Raw genomic sequence first — 21,954 nt, forward strand, 5'->3', positions numbered from 1 at the left:
GTGGAGAGGGCTGGAGTTCTGTGGAGAGGGCTGGAGTTCTGTGGAGAGGGCTGGAGTTCTGTGGAGATAAGGATAAGATTTAGAGCATATTTAGAATTATGAAGGGCTGGCAAAGTGGCCGTAGTAGAATCTCTTCTATGATTCATGGCCATATTAGCCCTCAGAAGTTGGATGGGTTTCTATTAATAAGCACGAATCTTCTAATGAGAGGCCACATGTTCTCTCTCATCTGTTTCTGTAATGCCAGATTTTCAGATATAAGTATATGATATGTAATAACCACAGGAAAATATAAAGTGGACATGCTGGTTGGAAGATTGAGAAAGAAAAAGCAGAGCACGGGTGTTATGAAGGGAAGTAGAAAAATGAAGAGGAGGACCCAACTGGAGAGAGGGCTGGAGTTTTGTAGAGAATTCTGGAGTTCTATGGAGAGGGCTGGAGTTCTGTGGAGATGGCTGGAGTTCTGTGGAGAGGGCTGAAGTTCTGTGGAGAGGGCTGGAGTTCTGTGGAGAGGACTGGAGTTCTGTGGAGAGGACTGGAGTTCTGTGGAGAGGACTGGAGTTCTGTGGAGAGGGCTGGAGTTCTGTGGAGAGGGCTGGAGTTCTGTGGAGAGGGCTGGAGTTCTGTGGAGATTGCTGGAGTACTGTGGAGAGGGTTAGAGTTCTGTGGAGATGGCTAGAGTTCTGTGGAGAGGGCTGGAGTTCTGTGGAGAGGGCTGGAGTTCTGTGGAGAGGACTGGAGTTCTGTGGAGAGGACTGGAGTTCTGTGGAGAGGGCTGGAGTTCTGTGGAGAGGGCTGGAGTTCTGTGGAGAGGGCTGGAGTTCTGTGGAGAGGGCTGGAGTTCTGTGGAGAGAAGTGGAGTACTGTGAAGAGGGCTGGAGTTCTGTGGAGAGGGCTGGGGTTCTGTAGAGAGGGTTAGAGTTCTGTGGAGAGGGCTGGAGTTCTGTGGAGAGGGTTAGAGTTCTGTGGAGAGGACTGGAGTTCTGTGGAGAGGGCTGGAGTTCTGTGGAGAGGACTGGAGTTCTGTGGAGAGGGCTGGAGTTCTGTGGAGAGGGCTAGAGTTCTGTGGAGAGGGCTGGAGTTCTGTGGAGAGGGGTGGAGTTCTGTGGAGAGGGGTGGAGTTCTGTGGAGAATACTGGAGTTCTGTGGAGAATACAGGAGATCTTTGGAGAGTGCTGGAGGTCTTGGGAGAAGGTGGAGGTCAATACAGGAGAAGAGAAGTGAGAGACAAATAACACCAAGGTTGTCTGATAAAGCTTCAAGGAATCATATTAATTTATATTTCCCTGAAATTATATGCAATATATGTAAGTATATTTATGAATGTATATGTCGAAAAGCTTATGTCACTTGAGCAAACAATGACCTTCATCTGAACCCTAGTTTAACAAATGCACAAGAACCTCCTTTTGAATGGTTGGTCGGGGTGATTGAAATGACTCCATTAATGTTGAAATGACAATATCATAAGCTATTGCTGTTGCCTTTAGTTACCTTCAGAGCTTGAAGGTACCTCCCTGTTGCTGAAGACACCATACTCTTAGGACAAAGAGTTGGAGTTATTTAAGCTAGATCTAACTTGAAAGCTTCCTCCTTGAAGGTTTCCCCTTGTAGTCCAACTTCCATGGTACTAGAAATTACTATGCAAGCTGCCAAGAGAGGGAGAAGAGGAGAAGTGGTACCCAGCTGTGACACCGTTGAATGGCAGCAACAACCAACATGACAAGATAGACTTAAAGTCATACTTAAATATTGGTGCTAACCATGGCCGTATAATTGGACTTCAGGGCATGTTGTATTTTAGATACAAGGAGGTCCAAAGTGGTATGATGGCTTATTTCAATTCAATTTGGTAGAGTGTAGAGTCTCCTGGGAGAGAAAATCATAAATGATTGTCTGCATCAGCCTGTGAATATGTCTTTTAGGATTATCTTGATTACCTTTTGTGAGAAAAGGAAACCTACCCATTGAGGGTGAAACCATTCCCAAGGTAGGGTATCCTAAACTGTTTGTGAATAGAAGAGGGAATTGAGTATAATCATGTGGGACCATGAAAGTCAGTCTGTGTTCTGATTGAGCAAGGCTTACTCTGGAGACCCAGTAGAAAATTCTAAAAGGGACGGAACTGTAAGCCACGCTCCCAGACATAAGGTTGCTGACACCATGAGCCTTCAACTCCATAATCCTGTGGCTATCAGTTACGTAGGCAATGCCTCAAGTTCCTGGTATTCTGTCTGGACTCTATCCCCATTTAACTGACCATAGCCAAGTATGCCCTGTCCCATAGTTACCTGGAAACAGCAAGATAGCCCAGCCCACTATAAAAGGGGCTGCTTAATCTCTCCTCTCTCTCTTAAGCTCTTGCTCTTACTCTCACCTCTCCATCTCCTTCTCCCCTTCCCTTTCCCCCATCTCTCCATGTGGCCATGGCCAGCTTCTACTTTTCTACTCCCTCTCCCTCTCCCTCTCCCTCTCCCCTTCTCCTACCCCTACCCCTCCTCCCTCCCTCCCTCCCCCTCTCTGTTTTCTACAATAAAGCTCTAAAACCATGGACTGCCTCCTTTCATCTAGACTCGCCGTGATGGAGCGATGAAACAGGCCTTTCCCTAAAGAGCCATGTCTAATCTCCCACAGCAAGGCCTCCCAGCATTTCCAGCTGCCAGACTGGATCAAGGACTCTCACCCTTGTGGAAACCACTCAGCGCCTCTCCCTCTGCCCCTTCTCCCTTAGCCTGGGGTGGACTGAACCACCCTGGGGGTCCCCACTTTGTTCTCAGTTCTTCTGTGACTGCACTTCCCCACCCCCCAGAGCAGGGTCTGGTAGCCTCACAGGACCTGACACCCATCCTGTGATGGTTCTGTGGGGTCATGCAGCAGTCTCCCACATCTGTCCATCCAGTCTCCCCGAGCTCTGATGGGACAGAGTCTCTTCCACACCTTTATTTCCCCAATAAAATCATTCATGGATATACTCTTTTCTCTTGACTATGGGTGTGACTATCTGCCATCTTAACTTCACAGTTATTGACTGCAACCTGAAATTGTGAGCAAAAGTAGATACCTTCTACCCTACTTAATAAGTCTACCTAACTATTTTTAATGTGTGTTTGTGTTTGTATGTACATATAATGCTAAAATGTACATTGGAAAAAAATTTATAAGCGTTACTGTATGTAACCAATAGAAATTCCCCTAGGAAAACCATGTCTAAAGAAAGCAAAAATGTGAACACATTCTTAGAACAGTCATCTATTGAATACCTATTCTGTCAGTCATAAAGCCAAGCAAATTGTGTATATTTGGTCTCCACATGACATGCTGAAGTATTATTCCCATTTATGAGTGAGAAAACTGAAATTTAGAGACCATCAATAAGTCATAGAAGTTGGAATTATTTGTAAGTGTTTCTTGCAGGATCTTAAAGAAGGCTGTCTGATTCTAGATCCTAAATATGTGATGTTGGAGGCCATCATCAACTTCTGTCCACAGATGAGTCCTGGTCTTCTGAATAGCAAACTCTTCTCTGGCAACCTGGCAAATTCAGAACACAAAACTTGGTTTCTATAAAGTCTACATCCGTGCAACACTGTGATATCATTACACCATGCACATGTCTATTTGTTCCAGAAGAGGACTTGGGGCACATGGACTGTGGTCTCTTTGCAGCCATCCCAGCTTGTGGAATGTGGTCACCCCAAGAATACAATAATTCTTTTCTGAGGCTATCTTTGGCACCTTTTGTTGTTTGCAAGTCAGCTTGATTGTCCACTGATGCTCACTTGGATTTGTATCAAGTATTCAGAAAACACAGTTACAATTTAGATTCACTGCTCTACTTAGTCAATGCATTGCTGACTCCAGTTGTTCTAACTGAAACAATACACTGAAGACCATAGGATAGCTAGATGATGCTAACAAACAAAAAATACAAAACACAGTAGACAGCTTCTATTGATGCTGTATAGGCTAGCTTCTTAGCTTTACTCATCTTTCTGAAGTTCAGAGAGGAAGGGAAGACAGACAACTGTAGAACTTATCCATATCTGTTGTGAGACCACACAGAACTGCAGAGAATAAACGTGGAATTCACCAAGCTATGCCCCGTCCCTATCTGCTATTCCCCGTCTCTTCTCTCTTTCCTCATCATCCTTCTGGGCTCATTGTCCAATATGCTATAATCATCAAAGCAGGACATTAAGTGCAGAGATTTTGTCTCCTTTCAAGGTTATTATGAAGATTGATGGGATTATGTTTGTTAAAGATTCCTGCAAACATCAGAGGAAAGGCTGTATCTGAATATGAAGAGCTGTTTATGTCTGGGGCAGAACACCATTCTTTGTACCTCATTGTTTGTCTCTGAGACCCATGACAATAGCCCTTCTGCCACATCCCCAGCCAGGATGTCAGCTGTAGGGAGCACAGGACCCAAAGCTGAGGTAAGAAACTGTTTCTGTAGACATTGAAGCCTGGGTGTGGCTGTCACTTCTGAGGAGAACATTTCCTTTCAAATCTAACTTAGACACTTATGAATGCATTTTCTTAAATGGAAAATTTCCTTTTTGAAAGACTCAAAGGAAAGTATCATGACAAAACTCTTATTTCCAAGTTTGATACTTTTGAAGTTTTAGCATTTGGATAAACTCTAAAATATATGTGTATGTAGAAACCAGCAACATATTGTTTTGTTGAATTGTACATCAAGTATTATTTCTACTTCATTTATGATTTTGTTGGTTTCTTTATTGCATAGACTGGAGCTGGGTTTTTATAGAAAGTAGACTTAGGAAAAATTAGAATAGGATGGTGCTTAAGAACAGAGAATTTTTACAGAGTCGTGCTAGAATAGTGACTGTTAACCATCCCCCTGACTTCAAGCATATTGTACCTATTATCTTTAGGGCTGTTGGAAGAAAATATGAAACTATAAAGTCCTTGGCAGGTTTGTGATGGTCTTGACTACTTATCTTTATGTGCTTTTTAAAATCCATAGAAAAAGCAAAGGGGTTGGTTGGCTCTTTACTGTGGGTATTTGAAACATGACAATTTCCTCTGACCTAGCAATCAACATGCTCTATGAGTTCTTAACATTAGTGTTTCCCATTAAACTTAGAGCTAGCCTTTCTCAGCAAAGTACCTTTAGCCCTTAAGAAATACTCCTGTGCGTGTATATTCATGCATATATGTATAAGGGTATGTACATATATACCCACACACTTGCATTTCTTGTTCCTTGTATCCTCTACCATATGTCAGGCAGCTATTTATGCAAGCTGTGTTGAATTCCATCAGTTTGCTGTATGTGTGGACAGAATGAAGTTGTCTCTGGTTCTCTGTGCAGCTGTCTTTTAAAATGAAGACTATAAAATAAGTGAGCTCTCAGTTTCAAGTTCTCAGCCTATGTCTTTACTTCTTACTTCTCTCTAGAGCTCTGTCACATGACAGAGTCTTACAAGATACTGCACTTGACCAATGAAGCCTTTCCTTGCTCAGTAAGTTGAGGCACCAGCACATGCTTTAACTGCAGCATGAACTCAATCTATGTGTGACCAGAACTTCTCAATGGGCTTCTTGTTTCAACACTCCTGTTCTGTCCATCATTAGCACTGTGCCTGAGCTTAGGCCACCTCTTCTCAATGGACAATGCAGGATATTTAAATGTAAGGGCTGGTTGCTGTGGGAAGTCAGATGAAGTCTACTAGATTTTTTCCCTCGCAGTGTATTGCTGTAAGACAGTATTTTATAATAAATGTGTTATTTTTGTTCATAGTATATTGACCTTTTTCTTAGAATAATATGATAAGATCTAGGAATGTGAATGCAATTATCTAATTCCTTAATGTAAACCATGGCAAATAACACAATCAGAAAGTCATGGCATGCTAACCTTAATATGTTTGCTTTTCTTTTTATAAACTATTTATGAGCATTTATCATCCCCAGTGAAAGGTGTGTTGAATTACTATGATGGAGAATTCCAATTAAAACCTACCAAAACTCTGGAACAGATTGATGACCTTTTACTCATGTGTTCTATAAAAAGAACTTTGAATGAAGAATAGTAGCTTACTGATAATTGCATGGAATTCATAACTTTTCAGAAGCAGGTATTCTATATAGAAGATTTATATAATGGAGTCTCGATAATGACAAGTTTGAGAAAAAGTTTCTACTTTTTTTCTACAGCCAAGAAATCCAAGTCACAGTATGTAATTTGTTGCAAATGATGGATTTGAACTAATAAAATATTTTTCTTAATGCTTTATCCTGCTTTTCTTTATTGTTATAAAAGCTTATCTGTATAAATTCCATTAGTGTTAATCCCTTGGTTTGAAAAAAAATCTATCAGGGAGTTAGAGAGATAGCTAAGTCAGTAAGGTAAAGTGTATGCTGCATAAGTATGACCTCCTGAGTGTAAATCTCCATCCCTCACATAAAAGCCTGGAGAGGCAGCTAGCCTATAATCCTATCAATGAAGAAGCAGAAATGGAAGGAAGCTCTCTGGGGCTTGCTGCCCAGCTAACTGGCTGAATCAAGTTCAATGAGAGATCTTTTCTAAAAAAATTAAGTGGACAGTAGTAGATAGCTGATATGAATGTCTAATCTACGCATGCACATGCATACCCACACACACACACACACCTTGCCAAAATCTTTGCCTGATGGGTGTTGTAGCATGGTGTGGCCTGGGCAGCTTGCTGCTAAGGCCGATGGCTGAGGTTCTCTCTCTCTCTCCTGCTGAAGCCTGCAGCAGGGCACATTAGTCAATAAGGAGGCAATGTATAAATGAGATATTTTATTATAGGAAAGAGAAAATAGTCCGGTCAATTAGAGAGATGGAAAGGACAGGAAGGAGAGGAGAAAAGAAGAAGAGAAAGAGAAAGAAAGGAAAGAAAAGAAAGCAAGAGAGCAAGAAGGCAAGAGAAGAGAACAAAGAGCAGGAAAAGAGAGGAAGAAGGCAAGAGAAGAGCAAAGAGCAAGAGAGGAAAGAGGGCATGAGAGGAACAAAGAGCAAGAGAGAGAGGAAGAGGGCAAGAGAGGAAGGAGGGGACAAACCACCCCTTATATTGTAGGGGCATGCCTATCTGTCTTTAGGGTGAGGCATGCCTGGCTATGGTCAGTAACTGGGGGTAGGGTCCAGCTAGAATGCTGGGAGCTTGGGGTATTGTAGGTCTGATAGAGCACACATCTCCTGCCTGCAGGGGCAGCTGTGAGGGATTGTGACTGAAACAGGAGCCAAAGACTCAGGAGTTATAGCTGAGCTCCTTCCACCCCCCTGCAAGCAGAAACTGCCCACTGAGGCTCCAGAGCTCAAGGCCAATTACTCAACTGAGCCTGAACAGACCACTGCTCCACAGATTTTTTTTTAATGACTATTTCCTGATTAAACATGTCATTTTTCATTATACACACACACACACACACACACACACACACACAAACACCACATATGGCTGAATGGACATGGAATAAGATAAGCAGGCGTCTAGACCTGTTTTAATTGCATTTCTTTATAAAAATTTACTTCAGGGAATACATGATAAGCAATTTCTCAGTTAAAGGAATAGGCGTATTTAATTCCCCAGCCATGCCTGTGCAACAAGACTTCTCCTGAGGTATTGAAGAATTTTTCCAAAGGTGAATTGTGTTAAGATCGAAACAGAGGTGACAGTAATGTTGTAAGTTCCCACTGAATGTTCTGACAGATGTAGTAAGATCTTGTTGAATGCCATATAAAAGCATACCTTCTCACCTTCCCATCTTCTCCTCAAATGAGACTATTTCTCTTTCATAGTACAAGTGACTTCTGTGACTCAAAATTACTAATGTGGTTTCCTTTAGATTATTTTATTTTACTTCTGAGAGGTACACATTTAATCAGCTGTAAAGTTAACACAGTTTTTAGTCCGTGGAGGTCAGAAGCCAGCTTGTAGCAGTCAGTTCTCTCTGTCTACAATGTCCACTTCAGAGATCTAAGTCAGGTCATCAACCTTAGTGGCAAGTACCTTTACCTACTTAGCTGTCTTATAGGCTCCTCCTATGTAATTTAAAAACATATCTCTGCCCCATTAACATTTTATGGCAATGTATGCATAAGAAAACACATTCTATCTTTCCTCTTTCTAAAAACTCATTTCTACTGCCCCAAGGCTGACAGTCTGATTTTTATAAGGAAGTTTCATTACTGAGGCATGAATATTACAAGAGAAATGTTAAAGCCAATTTGAGTTATTACATATATATGCACTATATCTGTCATTATTAAAGAAATAATGAAAATGACTATTTTGAAAAAAATGAATTGATAATCAATGGTTAACTTCTTTATATGCATTTTCATCTTAACAATTTTTGCCAATGCATATTTCTAAAGTGCATTTAAATATTTATATGAATTATTGGAATATTCAATCATAAATTCCAGGAAAATGTATTATGGTTCAAGGTCATTATAATAAAAATATCTGGGAGTTTTATTTTTGTTTATCTGATCTTTTTCCCATTTGGAAATAACCCACACATCTTTAAATATGTATTTTTGACCTTTTCATAAGCAGATTCACATTAATTTTTTTTATATTTCTTGCCTCATTATTTTTGTTTATGTGTGGGAAGTGGCATGACAGCAATTTTTCTCCGTCTAAACAGAAGTGAATATTGATGTTAATAAGTAGCCCTTCTGTCCACTCCAGGGTATCTCTTTTTTTTTTTTTTTTTTTTTTTTTTTTTTTTTTTGCTTTTCTGTAGCCATACAATTAATATTAAACTCGTCAATGTAATCTATCTTTAAAAACCTGTCTGTGTTCAGAAGCATATTCTGTTGTTGTTTTAAGAGAGTTGATGCTATGCTTAGAATGTCTTCAATGAGGCAAGCTCTAGAGTTTGTAACTATGTTTTTTACATTATAAAATACAGAAAATTAACTGTTTTCAACAGATGAGAAAATACTTATTCCAAACTTTTAAGTAGAGGCTATGATTGGGAATATTTCAAACAAGCTTAGAGATTTCAGAATGAAAAATGTTTGAGGTAATAAATATGCTAATTTACATTTTTGGCAGTTCCCAATATATACTTGCATTAAAACATTGCTCTATGTTCTACCAATTGTTTGTCAATATTGTAAGATTTTTAAAAATGTTTGAATAGAAAAATATGAAACATACTGTTTTTATAAATGCATACACATTTAATCTTTGTAGCTTTGAAAATATAACAAAAAGATGAAAATTAATTAAACTGATGTCATAACGAAACAGTCTATGATTGTGTAGGCTTTTAAAAATTAGAGTAATTCCTCTTGATTGACATAGAGTTATTTTGCTCAACAACAAAATCTCATTTTTAATGGATTAAATATAAAGTGGTCAGCAGAGAAAATAATGACACTTTTAAGTGGGTCTTACTCATTTACTAATCAATAGTCTTAATTTTTATATTATACAATAATATATCCATTTGGTTAATTCTGACGTGGATGTTCAGCATTTGATCTATTTGTGATGGGAAAGTCGGGTTCATTGGACAGACTCAACAGAGCAGCTGCGAGGTTAACAGGTTTTTCCTGACCTTGATTTCATTATACATGTTAATGTACAGAAAATAAGATTCTCTATGGTAATGTGTATGAATTGTAAGCCTTTATCTTTGTGTGGATATATGTAGACCGACAAAGAAGTGAAACATACAGCCCTCTAAATTGGTACTGATGAAGTCCTGATGACAAGGGAAGTGGAAGCTTATTCCTGCTGGCATGTTCCCAGGTAACATGGGGACTAATGAAGCCATTCATCCAGTATTTACACTTCAATGTGAAAATACAGTTGTGATTTATTGAACCTCCTGAACACAACAGTGCAGCTCTCTCTCTCTCTCTCTCTCTTTCTCTCTCTCTCTCTCTCTCTCTCTCTCTCTCTCTCTCTCTCTCTCTCTCTCTCTCTCTCTCTCTCTCTCTCTCTCTCTCTCTCTCTCTCTCTCTCTCTCTCTCTCTCTCACACACACACACACACACACACACACACACTTTTATACTTTCATTCCATTATTTAGCCTTTGTGCTTCTGGCTAAAAATCTATTAAATTCTCAGGACTTCTATCTACTCTCCAAGTGTTACTATTGACATTTTCAGTGTCTTTCTAAATGAGAAGTTATGTCTTCTGCCTCGGGCAGCCCTGGCTTTAGCCCCCTCTCTCCTCTTCTCCCATGTTGCTTCTGCTTTGGAGGGTTTGAAAAGCCAAAATGAGATAACAGGAATGAGTTGCCCTGTGGTGGTCTTGGTGCTTTCTGTGAGTTGGACATCTCGGTAGATTTTCTGTCTGCTGTGAGATTTTACTGTTGTTGTTCCAGGCTCTTCACACTGGAGGCACACTCGCTAAATACCATATAACACACTCTCTGGAAATCCCGTCTCCCCAACAGTCTCTCCTGATGTCATTTACATGGATGCGGTCACATTTAGGAAGGCAAAACTGACTTCATTCCTCAAAGGTCCCCATTCAGTCCCTTTCCTCTCATCCCATTATTTTGTTCCCTCACCCTGCAGAATTTTGCATAGCTCTGGGGGACTTCACCATTTCTAGCCATGAGGCAATACCAGTCTACACACTCTTCAAACTCTGGAGGATTTATAACATACTATATTACTCTCTCCCCATTCTCCTTTGAGTTGTTATAGCCAACGTGCGTAGACTTTCATGCACACAGTTTGTTTATTCAAACACCCAGGGTACTAAGTTGTTCCTGTTCAAGTGTTACACTCATTAGTGTGAGAGCAATGAAGGAGAGGAGGAAGAGATCATTTAATTAGAAATCACTTCCCCTCTTCAGGGGTGCTAAAAATCTTAGAGGTGGACTTACATTCATTTGCTTATGCGACAAGTGAGCAGATGTGCTATTTATAGCATTCTGTTGGCACAGCCGACTAAATGCTATCTGTCTGACACATGGGAACTTCCTCGAATTTCAGATCTGCCTAACTTTCTTTATAATTGGAGATGTTCTGTTTGTGAAGTGTTGTAATTCCTGTTTACCAGAACTGTGTCTGGACTGATGCCACCTACTGCAGATTAGCTGTTTCCGAACTTAAAACCATTTCTTGCTTTTCTTATGTTTAATTATATAGGGTTTTGCTTTTCTCCTGTCAGACCATGATTCAGTACTTTTTAGCATATAATTATCCCAATGTCTTCTGCTTGAAAGAAATGAATATCTGTATTTTTTTGTCCCAAAGTAGCATCTTGTTTTCAGTTGTGTCTTTGGGATACTAAGTATAAACAAATGAATTGGAACTCCTGCTTAGTAAAGAGAATTACTCTTGAAATAAAGTAAGAGAGAATCTGGGCAGAATTTAAAGTATCCATTGCTTTATCTGCAAAATAGCTGTGAATAGCTTACATGTTGGGTAACAGGATCAGGCCAACAAGCTATCTTTAGACCTTCATACCATTGTGTAAAATAAGAACATGGACATAAATTGCTGGGGAAGGAAAAGATACACAAACAAATTAAACAGCACTTCTTAAATTTCCATGTGCATTTGTAGAATTAAGAAAGACAATTTAATTCAAAGGTTCATATGATTATTATATGATAAAATAGTCCCTGGTACAGGAACCATGACAAATGACTATCCTCTCTAGTAATAAGTACTTAAATATCAGGAAATAGCATTTTTAATTTTTTAAAAGGATTATTGTATATTATGAAGATTTTTATAAAAAAAAAATCCATTGGCAGCAGCCTATTTGTTGACTTAGGTGGGACATCTAGACCTCATATATCATGTGGTTAACTAGCCTTGAGTTTAAAATGAGATCACATTATGGTGAAAGTTCCTACTTTACTAACTCTTTCTCTTATCAACTAATAGAAAAGGCAATTGGTACTCTCTAGAAACGAATCCTAAGCAGATGTTCTACTGAATAGCCCCAAGCAGTGACTGGTTCTTGTCCATCAGTTTTGTACTCTGCCCTATCAGCATTGATAGAAATCTATCAGAGCCACATGAAGACCCACAGTGTTTTCTCTTTTGTCTCTGGCCACTCTGTAGCTATGCTCAGACCCTCAACACACTGAAATGCACCTGATTTTTCTGGGTGACATGAAAAGGTGGTTATCTTCTACCCTACCTCATTTTGTCACACTACAAAAACAGTAGTTTGGGAGATGAATCCAAGTTATACATGTCAAAATGCATAATGTTTTTGGCAGGCCTGTCATCATAGTAAGCCATAGATGAAGAAATTCACCAAGCCCATCTGTTGCTTCAACATATACGTGACCTGAGACCCCAACTATAGTGATATTTAATATTCCACCTGATATGACAGGCCTAGAAAGATAGGCTGAAGGAAACCACCACTCAGTTATTGCTAAAATCCAGTGTTCTGATTCCTTGAAGGACTGAAATGTACATATATTCTTTTTGTTGCAGGTTATGGCATCCAAGGTATGCTAAAAACAAGATAGGCTATTGTTGTTAACCTCTTTTCCATCCGAAAACTTGAAGGTTAGGATACTACTACTGAAAACACCACACTCTTTAGACACAGGACTAGGAGAGATAGAGTTGGATCTACCTGGAACCCTCCTGCCTAAGGACTGGCTCTCACAGTATCAGAATAGCATGCAAACTGCCAAGGGTAGAAAAAAAAATCAATGCTCCAATTCATCCGGGGAGCCTGTAAACTAGAGTGATGACTGTCTTAAGAATTTATGACCAATGGTGCAACCATGACTCAATTATCTTGATAATGGCTTGGTAAAATGACAGTTGTAAGTTCTCCTTTAGGGTGCTAGAGCTCAGCAGCCATGGATAATTATCTAGGTGTACAGGAAGAGGCATGGACATTCTTCCTTTAGTTCAAATAGACTGTTGGCGGTTACCCCTACTATTGCACCTTTCAGGATGTCTTGCCATTCCAGTCATTGTCGCTCATAGGCATTAAAGCTGCATAGGGACATTGACTGCTTTTCTCCTTGGAAGTTTGCATAACTCCTTCTGGCATATTCAGAGCTAGTTGTCAAGGACGAGTCTCCCAGATTGATTCCAACTCTACTTTTCTAAGTCCTGTGTCCAAAGTGTATGCTGTCTTCAGCAATAGATTTTGCCTTCAGTCTCCTGGAGGCAACCACAGTCAGAAATACCCGCTTATACTTTGGGAGAAGGGGTCTTTTGGACTGCCCTGACCAAAAACATAAAGGGAGGTTTTCTATATCTAACATTGTGGTTTTAAATAACACTGAATATTTATGAAAAATCCACACAGAATCCACACACAAAACCACACAACTTTGTTTCTTTATAATTACACATATGTATGTATATCCGGAGACATAGTTTATGAAGTTGTCCCATTTGGGGTGAGAGAATACTTTAAGTACCTCAGACTATCTAAAAGATTTTCTTAAGGCTGATATCTGAAATCTCTCTAAAAAGTAACCAGTATTGAGGAAGACACAAATAAGCATTGTGAAAACATCCAGAGCCTATGAGTGTCAGACACAAAGGAAAATGTAGATGCATCAGCAGTTTGTGAAGCAATGCACTGTTTACTCTACCTGGCTGGTCTTATCACACTGTGCTCTTTGAAGGGATGGCTATTTTTAGTCATGATTATAAATATTAAAACTATGATTTCTATTAAAGCAGACTTTTTCTTACTGACCAAGAAAGTATGTAGAAGCATGATGACTGCTCTAGTGACTACTGCAAACCTCTTAATTTTAGATGGTTCCTAGCACCCTATATTTGGAATTTCCTAGAGCAACTTTGATGGTCATTCATTATGTGGCCTATTTGACACAGAAAGGAATTCGTGAGAGATATAGTAGGTTGCATAGAGTTGCCCAGTAACTATCCCAACAGGATAATAAAGTCTATCTTTGAGTAATACTTTCTCTGGTTGGTTATTCTTTAAGTAAAGAACGTCTTCTCCAAATGAAGTTCATACTCACCTCTGCTTTTGCAACCCTGGCAGTACTCCAGAAACACACTCTTGGGAATTGCTATTTTGACACAGAAAAAATCCAATATACCCCTGTGATAATTGCAAATTATTTTAATGTTTTACTACCTATTTTCCTACACATCTACTCTCTTCCTTTAATGTTATGATAGCCATTGCCTTCTACCTCACACTGGATTGTCACTATATATTTTCTAATGATAAAAATGGGCATACTGCATGTAAAAATTCAGTAGCCCTCTGTATGAACCCTTTGTACTGCACATCCAGTAAGGTCCTTGTAGGGCTGCATAATGACAGGCCTTTTATTGGTCTTAGGCAAGTTTCCAATACACTGTCCAAGTAGGAACTGATCTCTTGCACCACATAGGAAAGTAGAAGAAAGGGCAGGTATTTCCTTTATTTATCCTTATTAGGTGATCCTGAACTATAGACCACTTAAGAAATTCTTATTTCAAACATTCAAAGAAAAAAATGAAAAGCGCTACAAAGAAAAATATGTACTGTGTAATTGGAAGAAAATGAAGCTAAAAGTATTTTTAAAAGCAGAGTCTGAGAATGAATACTGTTAAAAACAGTATCTACGTACAGCTATATTGTTGTTTTCACTATACTGACTTTCAGGTACACTGTTACTGTAACATGACTAAAATGTTCTTTGCATTAGCTTCTAAGTACTAATCTGCAATGAATAAAATTAGGGGCTGAGGTCATGGAATCCATGTGATCTTGCAGTGTTATAAAAGTGGGGGAGAAACCAAGAGGACAGCACTGATTCAGAGTGAGTATGTTCTGCGTGCATACTGCTTTGAACCACAGTTGACACAGACTCATGGGTTGCCTGCTTATCTTCTCCTATGCCTCGGCTTGAGTGTACCACCACAGTTGTAGAACATCTGCAGAGCCATCTGCCTGCTTCAACACTCATGAGAAGTGTCATACTTCTCCTTTGGTGGGACAGGCCAGACACAAAGCTACCAAGGATGAGCATCACTGAGTATTTTACTTTGTCTGTAACCTTGGACAAACTAGACTTCTGAAGATAAACAAGAGAGAGAGAGAGGGAAGGGAGGGAGAGGGAGAGGGAGAGAGAGAGGGAGAGAGAGGGAGAGAGAGAGAGAGAGAGAGAGAGAGAGAGAAGGAGGGAGGGAGGGAGGGAGGGAGGGACAGAGGGAGGGATGGAAGGGAGGGAGGGAGGGAGAAGTAATGATCCTCCAGAGTACTTAGGGCAGAACTAATGAGATAGTTTAAATATATTAGGAAGCAGGGGATCTGGTACATGCTATCACCTGAAGATGTTGTTATAGGACTCAGAAGGTCTGGAAAAGGCTGGAGCCCCAAATTCTTAACTCAACCCTACCAGGAAATAGAAACATCAAATTCATACCAGGTTTTTTATCCAAAAAAATTAATTGCCTGTTGCAATATTCTAGAAGTATAAAACCAAAATTCAAAGTAGAAAGCATCCATTGTTCATATTTTAGATGAGTAAGAGTAGTGAAAATGAACATTTGGCGTTCATTTAACTATAATTTGACTTTAAGAAATGCTTTTCTGATACTGTGTGGGCATGTCTGGCAACACAGGCCTAAAGATTCACCCGAGCAGGTTTGAAACCACGCTGTACTAGGTCTGCAGATGCCCAGAGCAGCGGGTCAAAGCCACGTCTGTAATTGATAGAACATATTGTCAAATTAGCACATTTATTTTCCTCACACAGCCATATGCATCTAAAATAAACCAAGTTCTGCCTCCTGTAAACCAGTTTGAAGATTAACAAATGATGTTTGTGTGACAGTTGGTGAGAATGGACTAATTATGTCGGGTTTTTTTTATGGCATTTACCATGCTCCTTTCCAAACAGATCTTAGAGAGAATGTGTGGGAGGCACCGCTTCTACATCTCCACATCACCTTTATGTGCTGGCAGTGATGTGGAGGCAAGAAGATGTGTTCAGTGTTCATGATGTTTTCTTTTACTAAAGTTGGGGCACGTTTTACCATAGATGTAGTGGCTGTGTGAAGTCTCACCCAAGTCTCAAAATTTTAATTGAAACTGATTAGAATACTCCTTGCCCTTGTAAGTGCCTTAACTCATTTGTTCACATACAAATGCATGAAAGTGGCTCTATTTTGCAGGCAACTTATTTTCCTATGGATAAAAGTCTTTACCTAAAAGGGGATAATATGAATTCTGCTTCTTCACTGGTGCCACACCTACGTGAAAAAGGATCAATGCTGAGGATTAAATTTTTGAGCCCAGAATTGAGACAAAAGCAAGAAATGATATATTTCTAAAGATAATTATTTACAAAGATCTTTAAGTGAAAATCAAAAAGTAAGCTGCAATAGTCCCTTGGAGGAGACACTACCAAGCCTCAGGGTTGGTTGAAGGTTGCTGCAGAATCTCCAGTGAGACTGGTTCAAAATCAGTTCATCCTAAACAGAAGCAGCCAACTGTAATGAGTGTGCCCCACCCATAATGGGTTCTGGGCATCTGCTATTTATTATCTGTTTGAATTGTGATGCAAGAAATAAAGTTCCAGACAGAGATTTAAAAAATACACATTGTATTTGAAAACACCAAAGATTGCTGACAGACGTTTTTACGAGAACAAAATAGGAACAATTCAAGATACAGAGAAGGAAAGTCTTTTTCTTTTGTAAATGTAAATCGCTTTCCATTTTAGAATCTAGACTTCTAATGCATTTTGTATGTTTCAGTAACCACTAATTATAGAAAACATTCCTTTTTGTATTTAAATAGTGCGGCTATTTTGTTTGTTTTTTAAAAAAATGTTAGTTATATATTTTCAAGAATTGGACTTCATAGCTGCTACAAGATGCATGCTTGCCTATTCTTAACTTTCTGTGTTGGCTTATTAGAGATAAACTGAATTGGATATCAGTAGAAAACTCAAGGAAGAAAGTCAACATTCCAATAGCAAGATCGTATGAGGCTATTAATTTTCATCACTAAAAACCATGTAGCTATGTGATAATCATCTCTTGATCATTTACATGTTTTTATTTTCACAATTAATATCTAATACTACTGTATTTAAAAAAGATTAAAAAGCCCATGCCATTAAAATGCCACCTTTCACTTTTATTACCATTCTCCTCCTAAACAATAAATAGATAGATAGTAGATAGATAGATAGATAGATAGATAGATAGATAGATAGATGATAGATAGATAGATGATAATAATCAACTCCCAACTACTGTGCAGTAACTACATCTGTTTTAGTAGCCAACATGGCTGTGAAGTGGTCCAGAGCAGGAGTGCAAAGAAAATCACCTTCATTCAGATGGGCTTAGTGACCTTGTTTCAAGTATGGTCAAGCATGTGCCTAATATTTCATCTGGTAGAATATGAGATCATGTGACTAATAGACTATTAAAAACATGATGATCACCCATAGTCCTCACAACAAAGCCCAAAGCTAGAATGCATTTTAGCTGACATTCAAGCTTTTGAATATTGGCTGATTTGTGAAAAACAAAGGGGTGTCTGCAAGGAAAATTGTAGCACCGGCTATTTTTTTCATTAATTAATTGATTTATTCACTTTACATCGCAATCACAACCTCCTTCTTCCCAGTCCTCCTCACATATCTCCTCCTGTTACTCCCCCCTCCCATTCTCCCCTGGGAAGGGAGATGCCCCCAAGTTTACTGACCCTGGCACATCAAGTCACTATAGGTCTAAACAGATCCTCTCCCACTGAGAATAGACAAGGCAGCCCAGTTAGGGGAATAAGATCCACAGGCAGGCAACAGAGTCAGGGTCAGCCCTGTTCTCTAGTTGTTGGGAGACCCACATGAAGACCAAGCCATACATCTGCTACATATGTGTGTGGGGAGGCTGGTGGGTGTGTGTCTAGCCCATGTATGTTCTCTGGTTGGGGTTTCAGTTTCTGGGAGCCCCCAAGGGTCCAAGCTAGTTGACTAGGTTTTCTTATTGTGGAGTCCCTATCTCCTCTGGCCCATCAATCCTTCCTCCAACTCTCCCAAGACTCTCTGAGCTTCGTCTAATGTTTGGCTCTTGGTCTCTTCATATGTTTCAGTCAACTGCTGATTACAGCCTCTCAGAGGACAGTTATGCTAGGCTCCTATCTGTAAGCATAACAGAGTATCCTTAATGGTGTCAGGAATTTGTCCTTGTCCATGGATGGGTCTCAAGTTTGGCCAGTCACTGCTTGGCCATTATTTAAATAAGTGTTCTGCTGCCTTGTCTGTCACCTTCTTTCCATACATTTTTCCCTAGCATCTTGTTCTTTAAGGAAGGGTTATGAATCTAGCAGAGTATCCTACTTGAGAATGACAGTGTTTACTTGGTAAACTCAAAGGTCAAAAGTAGAGCAAGTTATTTGCCTAAAAACATCAATGGAATCACATATCCTGTTAGAAAACTAGGACTGCTTTTCAGCCTTGTGTCTTACAGGTGTTGATGTGTGGGTACAACCATAGATTTAGCCAGATGGAACATATGGCAAAGACTAATTAAAATGTTCCAACTGGGAACAAGCCACGCACTTTCAGAGCCATTTCTAGAATGTTGAAAATTTCTAGCAACACTATATTCTGTGGTCGTGTTTATCCCTCTGGCCAAATTTTTAGCTGTGTGAAAAACCTACTTATGCCTAAAATGGGTTGCATACATCCAGAACTGAAAGGGCCTGTGCAGGTCTAGAATTAACATGTCTTGAGTTTGTATTAGAGTTACTCTAGACAAGTTTTTCTCCTGAGGCACTGCACCACATTGAGAATAGGAAATAAGATAAACGTGTGCCTTGATGTTATCTTTGTGAGCATCAGTTTCATTCTCTTGTAATTATCTTCTTTTTCCCTTTGGCTTAATAGAGTTTCAACATTTTAAATGAGTATGCTATCGAACTAAAATTTAGGTAGCCATTCTTAGAGGTAAGTGTGGGCCTAAACAAATGAACAAACAAACAAACAAACAAAAAAACCCAGATATATGCATGTAGATGATGTATGAAATAATTTTGAGAGAAGTGGAATATTTTTCTGAGAGACTTAATTTAAATGTAGAAACATCATTTTGCCACTGAAAACATTATGCAGAATTTCACCTGAGGCACCAGCGTGCTATACATAGTTAAACCATGCCTTTTAACACTACCCTCGTCTGGCTTGCCTTTGCTTTCTATGTGGCCCCAAGAACAGTGCCTGATTTCATGGAGATTGTTTACTCTGTAATGATTCATTAATAATGTGTGCTCCATGCTGTCTTACATCTTTAATGTGGCTTATAGCTTAAAAATAGGTGCTTATTATAAAGAAGGGATATATACATATTTATGAACTTTGAACTTAAAGAGTATTTCTTTCCCATATACTTGAATGCATTTGATATATTCGTTGTTAAATTTGAAAGCTCATTTTTGTCACCTTAGTTTTGGAGGGATTTTCTTGTAAGTTGAATTCTGCTTCAAGTTGCTTACATTTTCCTAATTCATAAGTAGCTTGTAAAATTCATTGGAAGTGTATATAGCCTGATTATTCGCATTGATTTAAAATGTTCTTTAGAATGTCTGCCAGAGGATTAAAAACAAAGCTGTTGATTAAACACATATTCCAATACTTTGAAGCTGAGATATTTTCTTATGAGACTTTTTTTTTTTTTTAACCGAAGAGCTCTCACACATGCATGTCCAACACCAGGAATGAAGTAACACTCCTGACCAAATTAATAGATGCATTTTTAGATATCCCTTCAATCATTGCAATGGGCCTCATCAGGGCAGTGTAATGTGACCCAAAGAGTAAAACTGGGAAATTGGAGTCTGGTGTGGATGTTTAATACTATAAGGTAAAGCCCAGAGACACTTGTTCTCATAAGGAAGGATGTGGAACAACCAGAAAGATTTTATATTTGTTTTTATGTGTGTGTTTATGTGGGGTTTTTTATTGCTGCAATGAAATAGCATGACCAAAAGCAACTGTTAATCATCAGAGAAAGCTAGGACAAGTACTCAAACAAGGCAGAAACCTGGAGGCAGGAGCTGATGCAGAGACCATGGAGAAGTGGTTTGCCAGCTTGGTTCCCATGGCTTGCTCGGCCATCTTTCTTATAGAATCCAAGAGCCCCAGACCAGGAGTGGCACCTCCCACAATACACTGGGCTCTCCCCCTTTAATCACTAATTAAACAAATACCCTACAGGTTACCCTACAGCCTGATCTTGTAGAGGCATTATCTCAATGAAGGCTTCCTCCTCTAAGATGACTATAGCTTGTGTCAAGTTGGCATAAAACTAGCCAGCCCGATGTGAAAGAGTGAAATCATAAGGGAAAGACACATTGTAAAGTGTCATCAAGAACACTAATGTACAACAGGGAAGGTCAGGTCATCAGAGCCTCAACTGATAGACAGAGGAGACTGGGTGAGATTCATTAGGTCAAGGAAAAATATTCCTGATGCTTTGATAGAGTGGCCTTAGTAGCTTGGAGACAATTAATGTGACAACAGTGTGGCAGTAAATTAGAACTGAAAAGTATGAGTAGCAGAATAAGGAAAGTAAGGTAGGAGTCACTTCTGAACAATAGCCTTGGGTGTACGCTCTCCTCCGTTTCCCTTTGCCCTCATGTCCACTTCTCTTCAAAATAATGTGAACATGTGAATATCAGTGCTCTGAGGTACTGCTGTATTTCAAATGCCAGTTGTGTACAGTATTATTTCACTCTTGCTGAGAGGGTGCAAATTTGAGATAGAGGTGACTCCTGAGTGAGGAGACCTTCATACTAGCCTAATACCATACACTGGCATTTGCTCTTACCAGCCATTCTCCAAGTCATTTGAGGCCAGCTATATGCAGGGATGACAGACACACTTCTTACTTGTCTCCAGAACGGCCTGCATAAAGTAACACATTCCTGGAATAAAGTGCACGGAATTTAGCATAACTTAATCTCAGTCTCTTTTAGTCTGAAAATAGTTTATAGCTATGCTGTCATAGCATGCAAATTTCTATATAGCAGCTACTCACTAGGTACTTTTGAGCTACATTTACATTTGAAGCAATTTGACTATGGTTATAATTCTGATAGAGTTCTCTAAAGTAGCTGTAACCACTGGCTTTAAGTTTTGTTACCACCCCTGTGATGATCATTGAATCTTAGCCAAAATATCCCAGGTAAAGAGCAAACATAAAACTAGTCTTGGGCATATGTAAATGATCAATTCAGGCACTATGTTGCTAAAGCGTCAGTGATTGCCTACATATATTTAACTATAGGGTGACAACACTCTGATAATGAGCATGCTGGGTTTTTTTTTCCCAAATAAATATATAAACAAATTTCATGATATGAAAGTGTTTTCAGTGTGACTATCTGGAACTTGTATGTACCTGGGACTCTTCTCTCCCATCTCAAAACAAACAAGCCTAAGTGGTGTTATCTTTGAGAGTCTCCAGGTTCTGCTAGCAAAGAGATGACGCTCTTTGATGGCTCCACGCAATGCAAGGAGTCAATTGAGTATTGTGAGATGATTTTACATCACGCTTAACTCAGCAATGTCTTTACCAGGTGGACTTCAGTCCATTCACTTAAAAAGAGTTTATGCATATTATATTCATTCATGAATATTCATTAGACATGGTTCTTGGCCATATATCATTTTACAAGTACATATCATACATTGAGAATATTCTCTTGTTCTAACTTACCCTTCTTCCGTTCCTCTTTTTATTTACACCGTTTACCTCAGCAGACAGGTTCTCTTGGGTTTTCAAGTCATATACGTACAACTTTATATCTTTATATAAAATCAAGTAATAACTGGTATTATTTCATGTTTGTAAACAATCCTACTGTGTGTATGTGTGTGTGTATGTGTGTCCATGTGTGTGTTTGCATGTTTCTTATACATTCCTCTGTTGTTGGGTACCAATATTGGGTTCATAGTTTAGCTATTGTGAGCAGTTCTTCAATAAACATTGATAAGCAAATATATCTGTC

The 21,954-nt window shown here is 39.2% G+C and overlaps 1 protein-coding gene and 1 pseudogene across 1 annotated transcript in view; one reads left to right on the forward strand and one right to left on the reverse strand.

Annotated features, from left to right (window-relative positions):
- Positions 1–2,181, reverse strand: part of LOC116087770 — a 70,014-nt pseudogene extending 67,833 nt beyond the window's left edge.
- Positions 1–21,954, forward strand: part of Chsy3 (chondroitin sulfate synthase 3) — a 239,981-nt gene that overhangs the window by 137,213 nt on the left and 80,814 nt on the right. The window lies entirely within an intron of this gene.

The sequence above is a fragment of the Mastomys coucha genome, unplaced genomic scaffold, assembly GCF_008632895.1.
Source record: "Mastomys coucha isolate ucsf_1 unplaced genomic scaffold, UCSF_Mcou_1 pScaffold13, whole genome shotgun sequence".
Taxonomy (NCBI): Eukaryota; Metazoa; Chordata; class Mammalia; order Rodentia; family Muridae; genus Mastomys; species Mastomys coucha.